Source organism: Leptopilina heterotoma, unplaced genomic scaffold, assembly GCF_015476425.1.
Source record: "Leptopilina heterotoma isolate Lh14 unplaced genomic scaffold, ASM1547642v1 Lhet_184, whole genome shotgun sequence".
Lineage (NCBI taxonomy): Eukaryota > Metazoa > Arthropoda > Insecta > Hymenoptera > Figitidae > Leptopilina > Leptopilina heterotoma.
Genome location: NW_025110903.1, coordinates 683,279 through 696,721, shown reverse-complemented (window position 1 = coordinate 696,721; position 13,443 = coordinate 683,279).

Genomic DNA, 13,443 nt, shown 5'->3' with positions numbered 1-13,443 from the left:
AGCGGTTGTTGATGGTTTAGTTGGTTTCTTTGGAATTTTATCAACACGTTTATTGATTAAAATTTTTACTTGTTTTTGATCAACGTTGATTTGGGAATTTTCATTTATTTCGTCTTCTATAACATTTCTGGATAGGGCATCGGCATTGGTGTTTAATTTTCCCGATTTATGCTGAAATTCATACTCGTAGTCTCTCAGTTTTAATCTCCATCTTATAAGTCGTTGTCCTGGATCTTTTATAGTGGCAATCCACCTTAATGGTTCATGATCGCTGACTAAAGTGAATTTCTTTCCATAAATATAAGGTCTAAAGTGATGAACTGCATATAGTACTGCTAGACATTCCTTCTCAGTTGTGGAGTAGTTTAATTCTGGCGCATTTAATACTCTGGAAAGATAAGCAATAGGCAAGTCAAATCCATCTTTTTCTTGACTTAATACTGCACCTATAGCAAAATCAGATGCATCAGTTGTTAATGTGAAAGGTTTTTCATAGTCTGGATACTGTAAAATTGGGTTAGTGCATAGAGCTTCTCTTAGCTCTTTGAAACTAGCTTCCTGTTCTTGTTTCCATTCGAATTTTACATCCTTTTTTAGTAGATTAGACAATGGTTTGGCCTTTGCTGAAAAATCCTTGATAAATCTTCGATAATATCCTGCCAATCCTAAGAATTGTTTTATATTTCTTGGTGTTTTAGGAGTCGGAAAATTTTTAACCGCTTCTACAGTTTTTGGATTAGGTTTTACTCCTTCACTGCTTATTATATGTCCCAAGTATGCTACTTCTTTGAAAAGAAATTCGCATTTTTCTGGTTGTAATGAAAGGTTGGCACCTTTTAATCTTTGTAGTAATCTTCTTACCTTCTTGCCATGTTCTTCTAGATCATTTGCGTACACTACGATGTCGTCTAAATACACGAATAATTCAACACCTTGAAGTCCAGTTAAAACTTGATCCATTAATCTTTGGAACGTTGATGGTGAATTTTTTAATCCCATGGGCATTCTTATGTATTCATAATGTCCATGTGTAGTAGAAAATGCTGTTTTTGACCTATCGTTAGGGTCTAACTCAATTTGATGGAATCCACTGGCTAAATCAAATACCGAGAAATATTGAGCGCCTCCGATGGTGTCAAGTATAGCAGTAATATTTGGCAATGGATAGCAATCACCAATTGTCTTCTCGTTTAGTGCTCGAAAATCAATTACTATTCGCCACTTTTTCTTACCACTTCCGTCAATCTTTTTTGGAATTATTAATAATGGTGAGTTATATGGTGAACAAGAGGAATCTATAGCTCCTTCGGATTTCATTCTATCGATGACTTTATCGATTTCTTCTTTTTGAGTAGGTGAAAATCTATATTGTTTAACGTGGATTGGTATTTCGTCTTTTGTAATGATTTTATGTTGAACCATATTAGTTGGGGTGAGTTGTTCTCCTGGGAGATGAAAACTGTCTGGAAATTCTTTAATAATTTGTGTTACATGTTCTTTTTCGTCTTTGTTTAAGTGATCTAATCTTAGATATTCTAATATGGCTGAAACTCTATCTATTGGTGGTGTGTATTCTTCTTCTGTCGAGTAACCATCTGAATCTTCACCAGGTAATTTGTAAAATTCAAAAGGAATTAACTCTTGAGGTGGTATTTCGATTTCTGCGTCTTCAGATGTCATATTTATAGCGTAAATATGACAAACTCCATCATGGTTCGTTACTACTCCTTCACCTACTAGTAATCCTTCTGCTGTTTTTATTAAAGGCAAATATCCTTCCTTTAATTCTGTATCTAGAACATCAATTGGTATTACTTGTCTTGTTCTAGCTTTAATAGTTATATTTCTTCTTTTGTTAGCCTTATTTTCGGTTAATGCATCTCTAGCTTCAGTTGATTCTTTATCTGCGAAAAATATTGGTTTTATAGGATTTGAATGTGTGACTATTGTATTATGCCAAAAAGAAATTTCAACTTTTTCTTCACGAAGGTATTCTCTACCTAGTATGCCGTCAGATTCTATAGGAAAATCTGTGGAAACTACTTGGAAAGTTATTGGTTTTGTATTTATTTCAATTTGGACTGTTCCTAGTGTTAAAATTTTTATAGGAACGATTCCAGCTATATGTATGGCTTCTTCTTGAATTATGTTTAATTCTGGCAATAATATATTCTCCTTAATTATGTTTACATCGGCTCCTGTGTCTATTAATAAGGTTGCTGAGGATGTTTGGAAGCTTGGAGAATTTATAATTATTAATGGAGATTCTCTGGAGTTTCTGGCGTGGAAGATGTGTTTTGTAATGATAGAATTCTTGCATTGACTGGACGCTCCTTGGGATCTGCACTCGTCGTCGCGTCTGTCCGTCGAGTCGAGTTTGAGTTTAAATTACTCTTTTCAAATGAATATGGGGATTGAGAACGAGGTGGTGTTCTACTTCCATCTTGATTTTTATTTAAATATCCTTCTTGTGGAGGAGGATATGGGTAAAAAGGATATGATGTGTAAGGCATATAAGCATTAGGAAGATGAAAATTAGGTTGATTAGGATATGATTGTGGAAAATGATTATGCTGCATATATGGGGGATACGGGTTTCTCAATATTCCAGTAGGAGTGGGTGATTGAGAACGATATCTCGTTTGATCGTAAGGATATGAGAATTGTACTCTATTACTTGGACTTCTTTCTCGATATCTATAATCTTGTGGTTGATGTCGTGAATAATGATAAGCATTATAATCAGGCTTATAACTTTCGTGACGTTGTTCGCATTGTAGGGCAATTTCAAAGGCGTCTTTAAGTTTTTCAGGATTTCGTGCCTCTATTACAGTGGACATTGAGTCTGGAAGTCCTTTAATGAAAGATTCCATGGCACAACAATTTAGGGGTTCCATTTGAATTTTAGCATTAGGGGCTCCATATGAATTTGCGAGGGTTGCATTTGCTCCTGCTAATAATTGAGACAATCTGTCATAAAATTCGCTAACATTTTCATTACGGTTCATACGAATTGTGGATATTTCTTGCAAATACCATGCATATGATTTATGAGTGGAATATCTTTGTTTTAAGTGTTCTATTAATTCATTAATGGTTCCGAAAAACTTACCTTGAGTACTACTTCTAGCAGCACCTTTTAACTTAGCAAGAATAGATTTCAAATACTGATCTTCGCAATTCTTTGGAATAGATGATGCAGCATTCAAAATATCTTCAATGAAATCTTTGACTGGCATGTTATGCCCGTCGTAAAAAGGAATATTCATTATACCTTGTTGTAACGCAAAGCATTCTGCCATAGAATTAACCATAGTGTCATGAAGGGTTCTATTCATAGAGGTTGCAAAGGTTGCACCATTGGTGTGAGTAATATTATCATCATCATCACTTCTGTCTGCATAATTCTTTTGATGTTTATTTTTACGAGTCATTTTGTTATTAATTAGAATAATTCGTTAATAATATCAAATGAAAAAGGTAGTCCTAAAACTCCAATAATGTCTGATTTGTCTTCACAAATTATTGTTTGAAATTCTATTACAGTATAATTAATACAGATCTTTGCTTCACCGTGTGTTCGTATAGTACCGTCTCTTAAAAAGTATTTTAGTACACGATTTATTCCTAGGAAAGGATTAATTTCGTCTTCTTTGATTAAATTTATTGGTAAAGAAGGATCTAATATAAATCGACCTTCGTTACCGATGAAGAAAGATGAATTTAATAATAATTGAGGATATAATTCGTTATTTTTGATTAAGAAGTGAAAATATGAATTCATAAAGAAGTTCAAGATGGCGGATTACTGGAGGAATCGCGACCAGCTTAAGATACGTGTGAGAGTTGCCTTTAAGTGGACGTCTGACTTGTCGCGTGGTGTACTACTTGTAGCTTCCGCGCGCGAAGTCAATGAGTAGTTTATGTCAATGAAGCGATGATTAATTATATTAACCGCGCGAATTTAATTATGACCTCTTATATTAATATATTCTCCTAATCCTTTTCTTGCGCGAGGAATTGTTTAAATCAATATATTTTGTAAATTATTGATTTTAAAATTTTGAAAGATATGCCAAATTTTAGGCACCAAATTAGGGAAAATATTGTAATAACAAAAATTGTTGTTATTAATGAAAAATATTGCATATATTAATATCGATAACAGTTTAAAATGTAAACTCACTAGGATTGGTATTTAGGAAAGACAATCCCAATATACCTGTCAATTCGTTTTGTCTGCTATTAATATAAGTTCGAAATTTGATTGGTTTTTGAGCTATTATTATTTCTGTTGTTCCAGAAGTAACAAATGAGCCTGAATTTAAAGTAATCAATTCTGTTCTATCGATTATTATACCTGATGCTAATTTTCTTTCGTTTATTAAATTAATGTTTAAAGCAGGATTCACTAAGAAAAGACCTCTCTTCTCTTTTAAACTTGGTGAAGATATATGAATATTTGGAAAAATATCGGTGTTGAATTCGATATTATTGACGTAACAATTCATGGAAATTTTCGGAAAGACGAATTTCGTAAAATTCCGCAAATGCGTCTAATAAATCGTTGTCGAATTGATGTTTCACGTCTTCGCGCTCTTCTATCGTAATCTATAGCAATTCGACTGAAATGATTAGTTTCAAATAACTGATCTAAAAATGGTGCGCCTAAAATGCCAATAATTTCGGAATTATTTTCGTAATCGATAACTTCAAATTTTAAGGAAAAATCATGAAATTCTATTGTAGCACTACCTCTAGTATGAAATGAATTATGTCGACCTGTATATCGAATATTTCTATTGATATTGACAAATGAAGATAATTTGGTTTCTTTTATTAAGTTTAATCGATTAGTATTATCTATTAGAAAAATTCCTTTGTGTGCTACTAAATCGCCTGAGATTAATTCGATGTGTGGATAGTTAAATCGATTAAAATTAAAATAATTATTCATTTACAATAAATATCAAAATTTTTGTTTGTTTAAAATTTACTAGATTTATTGATTTTTTATGAATTAATATTAATTTTTCCTTTTTGGACTGGTATACCAAATTACTGCAATTAATATTACATATACTAAGAGCATGCAACAATAAACGAAACACATTAGTTTTAATAAGGTTTTATTTTAATAATTATTAGAATTTTAAGTACATTTACTTGTTTTTCAAAATTTGTTCGGTTTTATTTAATAAATTTTCAAAGAAATTGGAAAATTCTTCTTGCGTTTCTATTTCTTTTATTGCTATTGAATTTAGATTTTCTGAGAATTTTTCTGATTCTAATGATGTTTGAATATTGAATCTTCGTTGTGCTTTTACTCCTCCTCGATTCTTAATTTTCTTCGTTGTTGGAGTTTTATCACACATTATTTATTTAACTGTAAATAAAAGACATTTTTGTATTTTAATGTCTTTAAAAATGATTTAAATATTTCAGAAACAATTGATAATTTGTAGAGTCTTAGAATATTAGAAAATTTATGAAAGGAACAGATAAAATGACAGGTTCGCCGGACGGCGCAAAATGTCGTTCGATCAATTAAAATTCGCCGGACGGCGCAACAATAATATCACAATTTTATCTTAATTAAAATGATGGAAAATCCTTAATTGAACGGCCCCGCCGGACGGCGCAAACTATTCTTAATTCAAGCCGAGATTCGCCGAACGGCGCAAAAGCAGCTCAAATTATAGGATTTTATAATGGAATTAAGGGAATTGTTTATAAAATTTATAAACAATTAGGGATTGGATTGGTTTGATTGAGGGTTTAAGTAAAATTACTGAATTTAGAAGGAATTTAGACTCTCAAAATTCAAAATTGTTTTCAAATTATTCAAAATTTTTAAAATCGTTTTAGAATAATTAATTTGTTTATAACAAAGTGACAATCCCACCGCTGCCACCAAATCAGCTGTTACGTTCCGAGCAAGAGCGAGGCTTTTAAATAAAATTAAATAATTTATTTAAAATAGATTTTAAAACCAGTTAGCTGATTAATCAGGTTGGTAAAGCCTGATCTTTATTTTTATTGTAGGATCGTGATCACTTGTCAAAACTATGGGTTTTGCGTTAATAACAAGATAAATATTCCTTTTATTTAATTTATTGTTTATAGTAAGAAGAAAGTTACAATTGTTACAAATTGTTACTTACGTTTAATTACAGATTCGTTGACAAGATTATCGCAGGGTTGTTATAATTGGTTTTCTTGGTTTGAACTCGTTTCAATTGAATGAAACTGAAAGTTTGTTTTATTACACTTGTGTAATATTCACAACTTTATAACAGTTTTTGTGCTAAAATAACAGTTTCACGTTTTCTAAGTGTTAAATTATTTATCTTGCACCTTTTTAGGGGAAAGAAACTTGTTTCTAAGTGACAAATAATATAACTTGCACCTTTATGGAAAGAATTAGTGAAATTTATACTATTAATTATTAATCACAAATACGACAGTTAAAATAGCAAAATTATCAACTCTAAGTGTTAAATTATTTGTCTTGCACCTTTTTAGGGGAAAGAAACTTGTTTCTAAGTGATAAATAATCTAACTTGCACCTTTTTACGGGAAAGAATACAATAATTCGCGTTTTAACCGAAGGGTCGCTCTACAATGATACTGTCCGCACTGAACTACACCGGAACTTTTGACAATTGCTCTTGAATTTGCAGGGGTTTATATAGGACTTTTAGTCCATGTATCGTGTGGGGACAATAGTAAAAAGCACGATTCTAGCCAAAAGAGCATATGTCACGTTTCTAGCTAAAACAACATTGAGCACGTACGGATGTAATATGATCTTTTCTATCTTATTCTATTTTCTATCTATCTATTATTCGAGCTTATAATCAATACTTAGTTCGATATCTGTTAAATTCAAATGTTGTTACATGTTTTCAGTCTTTTAATCGAATCGATAATCGATTATCGATTAATCGATTGTCGATTATCGATTAATTTTCGATTCGATCAATTTAAAGGAATTTCAAATTGATTGTCCGATGACATACGACTAATAACAACATTCGAATGTTATTTGTTTGATTAAATAATTATTATTAGTAATATTAATTAGTTTTGTAATTTGCATTTATTCTTTCTATCATCTTTTTAATCATGCGTCATCTCTTGTCATTCATGGCTTTGACACTTGTCGCAAAAGCATAGTACGTTGACTCAGTTTACTATTTCATTCATATGAGTAGTAACACGTGTTAATGACTCATATGAATGAAGGATTATAATATTTACTTATGATTTCTATCTTATGCTTTTATATTTTAAAATTTGTAATAAATAATGCATTAATTTGGACTATGCCTTTGGACATTGTTCGAACATTAAATTTATGGTTTCTATTTAGTTAATTAGTTAACTAAATTATTAAATTTTTATGAAATTTGTATAAGTTCAAAATATATCGGGATATAACAGTCGGATCCAATATGGCGGACATACAAAATTAAAAGTCGTTCAATTGGACTGAAACTCGGTACTCGGGATTTTTGGGATAGCTGACTACAAATTTAAGGACGTGACAAGATTTCAGTTAAATTTTTTTTTATTTTATGTATCAGCTTACTTTTGTTTTCTTCCTTTCGATTGTGTCACTTTATGATCCACCAACTCTTTTACGATTTTCAATAGATAATTTTTCAATGTCTTAGAAAGCTGTGTATCTTTTGTACTTTGTACTTGGTTCGCGACCATTAGCCTGGGATTTTTCCGGCATGTGTGATAATCTGAGCGGGAAGTTTGACGTCAAGGTATAATGATGTGCACTGTCGATTATTGTCCAGTACACATCATTAGAACTCGACAGTCGATAAACCGGTTGTACTCGGAGAGGTTTTGTACAGTTTACCTTTCCACTGTCGAGAAAACCGTTAGGCGGGTGGTCCAGGCAAATGCGAGTACTCCTAATTTTAAGCTGTTCTGTAGACGCAAAATTTAGTATAAGTTATAGTATGTAAGAAAATTTCCACGGGGACAATTGTAACCCTTGTATTTAGGCAAAAGACGAGTGTATAAATATATAAATAAATAATCGATCATCATAATGAACATAGCCCATGTGCCTGTTATAATTCGCAGATGCAACTGGACTATTCACAGGTTGCAAAGAACCTTCCTTTTGTCCACGATTGACAACTGTAGTTTAAGAAGGGTCATAGTAGTTGGATAAAAAGTGAACAGCCTTTTTGTTCATCCACTTGATCCACTGCAATTAGACCTCACTGCCCCACATTAAAAAAACTTGATCCTCTTTCAGTGATAGCAAAAGATCAACTCTGGTGAAGAAGTTGTCAAAATACACGTGATTTCCACCAACAAACTCGCGTGTAAGATCCTTCACTACTCGTGCACCTAACTGCTTTTCCGTTGTTTCTGCTGTCCCTGTGTATAACTGTAACTCACTCACGAATCTAGATTCGTGTGCTCTTGTCCAGGATTTATAGCCTCGTTTTATCGGTTTAGCAGTGCAATACTGATTCATGCTATTGGACCCTTTAAATTTGATCATCGTTTTATCAATAGCACGGTACCCTGGAACCAATCTCAACCCTCAACATTCTCCCTTTCAAAGATTCCTGTTGCAACTTGTTCGGGGTACCTCACTGAATATTTTCTGACAAGAAAAATCAAATTCCGTCGGGCGCTTTTTTTAATTTCAATTTTTGTGTTTTTAGCGCCAAATTTAAAAAAGACTGGTTTTTATGATCATTTAAAGAAAAATTTAACTTCAACTGGTCAAATTTTGTTCAAGAAATTATACAAAAGCATAATTCTGGTAGAAAATTTTCCGTATAATCGGAATTTAAAAGTTGAGAAAATCTAGAGTCTGTTTACAACGTTCCTACTGATTTTAAATTTTCTGATTTAAATTTTCTTTTAGTTATTAAATATATAAATAGTAAAAATTCTGTTATTCGATTTTTATTACAACTTTTAATAATAAACAGTTTCACAATTTCCGAAATTAGTAGAGTGCTGAGTAGTAGAGTAGTAGTGCCGACAGAAGTGGGACACACTTTGGTTTTGATGCTTTAGAATATTCAGAAATTAACATTTTTAAACCCTTTTTACGTTTATTTGAACAAAAAGGACTTACCTAACTTTAGGCAAACTCATATTTTAAAATTCTTAATTTTAACATATTGTTTAACATCGTTATGCAAAAAAAGAGAAATTTGCGATATCATGATTTTGTAGACAGAAGTGGGCCTCCTAAGTTTTCCATCTAAAATAAGAAAAAGGATCAAGCACTATGATTGTTTATGTTAAATTATTAATTTTTTCAATAAATAGTATTGTAAAATTAAGCACAAGAAGGGCGTTCAGAAATTTTATTAATTTTTATTTGACTCATAGCATAAAGTAATTTGCCGTAGTCAATGAGTTCATAGCCAGTTGGTTTAGCCTTTCTTTGTGACATGATTGATAAAAATTCAAAATAATTCATAGAACCACTTCATTAGTTTATACAAAATCACTAAATGTCAAAACGAAACTTTAATGCACTTGCCCACTTCTGTCCACAAGATTAATTTGAGGAGAAACAACGTGACCATAATACCTCGCGACATTATGAAACAGACTCTTTAAATTTTTTAAGGTTAGGTCTGAAACTATAATAAAGGCTACTTGCCCGATTGAATTCGATGAATATCTTATGTAAACAACGATAACTTTTACATTGAGAAAAAAGAAAAAGTAGATAATTTTTGGCACTAATTGCTGGAGAACACAATTGTACGTCGCACTCTTTAATAACCAACTGAAAGTTGACCTTCTGTTGATAACAAAAGAAAAAATTTTCGGTTGACAGATATGTCACTTGTAAAACCAAAAACGGCGGGTGGCCCACTTCTGTCAATGCTACTCTATTTAAATTATAGTTTTAATAATATCATCATTTAAAAATATCAAGATTAAACGATTACATGTGATTACTGTTGTAGTAACACACAGATGTTAGGAGTTGCTCTGCATAATTTTCTTTTCTCTCATTTAATAACTGAAAGAAAATTTAAATCAGAAAATTTAAAATCAGTAGAAACCTCGGTAGAAACGTTGTAAACAGACCCTAGATTTTCTTAACTTTTAAATTCAAAATTTTAATTACTGACAAAAAGATGTTCATTTTATAATATTTTGTTTTGCAAATTTGAAAACGTAACTGTTACTTATTGGTAAATTTTAATAAATTTTGAAATTGCACTTATTTTTATAAAATTTGACAGACAATTTGAAAAAAACGACGGTGAGATTTTTTTTATAATATTTACAGTTTTCCGGATTTTCTGGGATACCGCTGCTTTAATTTCGAAAGCCAACGTCAGATTCCGATTATACGGAAAATTTTCTACAAGAATTATGGTTTTGTACAATTTCTGGAACAAAATTTGACCAGTTGAAGTTGAATTTTTTTTTAAATGATCATTAAAACCAGTTTTTTTTAAATTTGGCGCTAAAACACAAAAATTGAAATTAAAAAAAGCGCCCGACGGAATTTGATTTTTCTTGTCAGAAAATATTCAGTGAGGTACCCCGAACAAGTTGCAACAGGAATCTTTGAAAGGGAGAATGTTGAGGGTTGAGATTGGTTCCAGGGTACCGTGTAAAGTATGACATGTAAACACATAAGGCCTGGATCACTTAACGTGAAATCTGCCATATATCTCTGTCCTTCCTTAACTCATGCATTGCGTTCGCAAAGCAGTTGTGCGTTAGATTTATCTAATTTAATTTCCTAGTCTTTTAAACTCTGCTTACACCTTAGTATTTTGACCAAGATTGTCTTGCGGATATCTCTCCCTAGATGGAAATGATTTGTACGAATCTCGTTCGCAATTCGTTCAGAATGACGTTAATCTATCGCCGAGCACATTGGGACTTTTTACAATTTACTGTTCAAAATTGTCTAGAGCCTACAACTGATGTTTGAATTTTTAATAAACCCCTTTTAAAAATGTCATTCCTTGTGTGTGGTGTATGTAAACATCATTTTCTCGTAAATGCCTATCTTGAGTTCTAAAGGAGCTAAAAGGAAATTTTTTTTTCAAATTATAGATATCACTAGCTGTCGTACCCGTCTTCGACGGGTTTTAGTTTCTACCAATACATTTAAGTTTCTACCAATCTGGAAAATCAGGAAATAGCTAGGGAATTTAATTTGACCGGAAAAAAATAATAATTAGTTACCATTATAGCTATTTTAGTAGGAAAATATTACTATTTGAATCAGTGATTGACTTTTTGTTATCAAATTAGTTATTTTAACCAATTCAAATGCAGAGAACAATATTTATCAATTTGTAGTACTTTAATTAATGTATTAAAAAAATTAAATTTTCCATACAGTTTTTGGAGTTATAGTAGAGTCTAATTGGAACTAATTGTATCGCAAGTAGACCCTACGTTACGACTGCTAAAACCTAACATAAGACCTAAATTTTAGGCTGAAAGTAGGGCTTAAATTTTGACTCGGGTCTGTTTTCATAAATATTATACATCAATAAAAATTGAAGTAAAAAGCAATTTTTTAAAAGCGAATTAATATAATGAAACTTTTTCTTAATTTGATAGGAAAATTCCCGGTTCGGCATATTCCCAGCTTTTTACAGTTTTTCCCGTTTGGTAGATACCCAGTTAAATGTATTAGTATAAACAGAAAACTGTACGACAGCAAGTAATACAATCTATATTTATATGAACTTAAGAAACAGTATTTTCATAAAATAAGTAAATTTTTATAGCCATTTGTAGATTTATTTATGGATAAAATCAAGTAAATTTAAATTTGACAAAAAAGAGATAAACCGTGAAAAGTTTGGACAAAGCAGGGAATTTTGTTAAACAAAAATAGACACCGTGTTAACTTTTGTCTTTACATTGCTCAAAACATCTCTTAAAGTTAAATCTAGAGTTAAAATGAAAAAACGTTTTAACATGTAAGTTTTTGCCTAGTGGCATAATATGCTTGTATTGTATCACAGGTGACTTACAATTCTTGACATCCTGCGAAATCATTTTAATCATAAAAAATTTCCATTTTCAATATTTCTGAACTTCTTGAAAATATTAGATTGATTTGATAAATAATTTTGAATTGCACTATTTTGACATCAAAATATTAATCAGAGACTCCAAAAATACTACTGAATTATACTTCATATAGTAATTAGTATCGATTTTTTGATATATTGAAAATTTTTTTATATTTCTTGTAGGATAGTATTTTTTGCAAAATTATGATAAAATCTGACTAAATAACATATAATATTCATTTTTAGAAAGTTTAAAAGCTATCCATTAAAAATTGTGAAATTTGGAAATTTTCCATTTTTCAAGTTTTTGAAAATATTTTTATATTTACATCTTAGTTGTAGAATAGTATTTTTTGAAAAATTATGCTAAAATGTGACCAAATAACATGTAATACTCAAATATAGAAAGTTTAAAAGCAATCCATAAAAAAATGTAAAATTTTGAAATTTTCGATTTTTTGAAAACATTTTTATACTTACATATTAGTTATAGGACTTTATTTTTTGCAAAGTTATGCTAAAATGTGACTAAATAACATATAATACTCAAGTATATAAACTTCAAAAGCAATCCATGAAAAATAAAAAATTTTGAAATTTTCGATTTTTTGAATTTTTTGAAAAAATTGAATATCTCCCGTTCTAATTAATATTTTTTAAATCTGTAAATTTATAAACCTTCCTTGGGTCAATACCTAATAACCTACCAAGTTGGACTTAAATCGATTCACATGTTTTTGTGTGATTGGGGTACAAAGTTTTTGTGACAGACAAACATACATACATACATACATACATACATTAAATTTTTTAAGAACATTTTTGGAATCTCTGATGTCCATAATAACTAATCATGTTAACATTTTGAAGTTTTAAGCAATGTACAGACAGACATCTGATTTTATTAATACAGACATCTGATTTTATTAATAAGGATTAGTGGGCACATAATTAGTGATCTTTGAACCTGATTCATCAAGTTTATCTATTTTTTCCATAGAGATATTATAAATAGAGTGGGGAAGGCATGGGTCTAAGTGTCCGGTTAATAGAAAAAGAAAGACAACCGAAACCGTATGTGTGTCCTCTTCTATTAACGCTGCTCAGTTTCTCGCGCTTGCGCATTTACACATGCCCCTGAAGGACAGAGCTACTGTTTCGATTTTCTTTCTTTCTCTTCCAGCGTCTCATCGTCACTTACGGTCGTCCCTATACCTTCCCCACTCTATTTATAATATCTCTATGATTTTTTCATGTTATAAAATTTTTCAAAACACCTTTTTTGCAAATATTTTTTGAAAAATTTTTTGAGAAGTATAATAAAATATTCGGTAATATTCGTCACTGATATACAATGAAGAACACAAACAATTGCACTGTT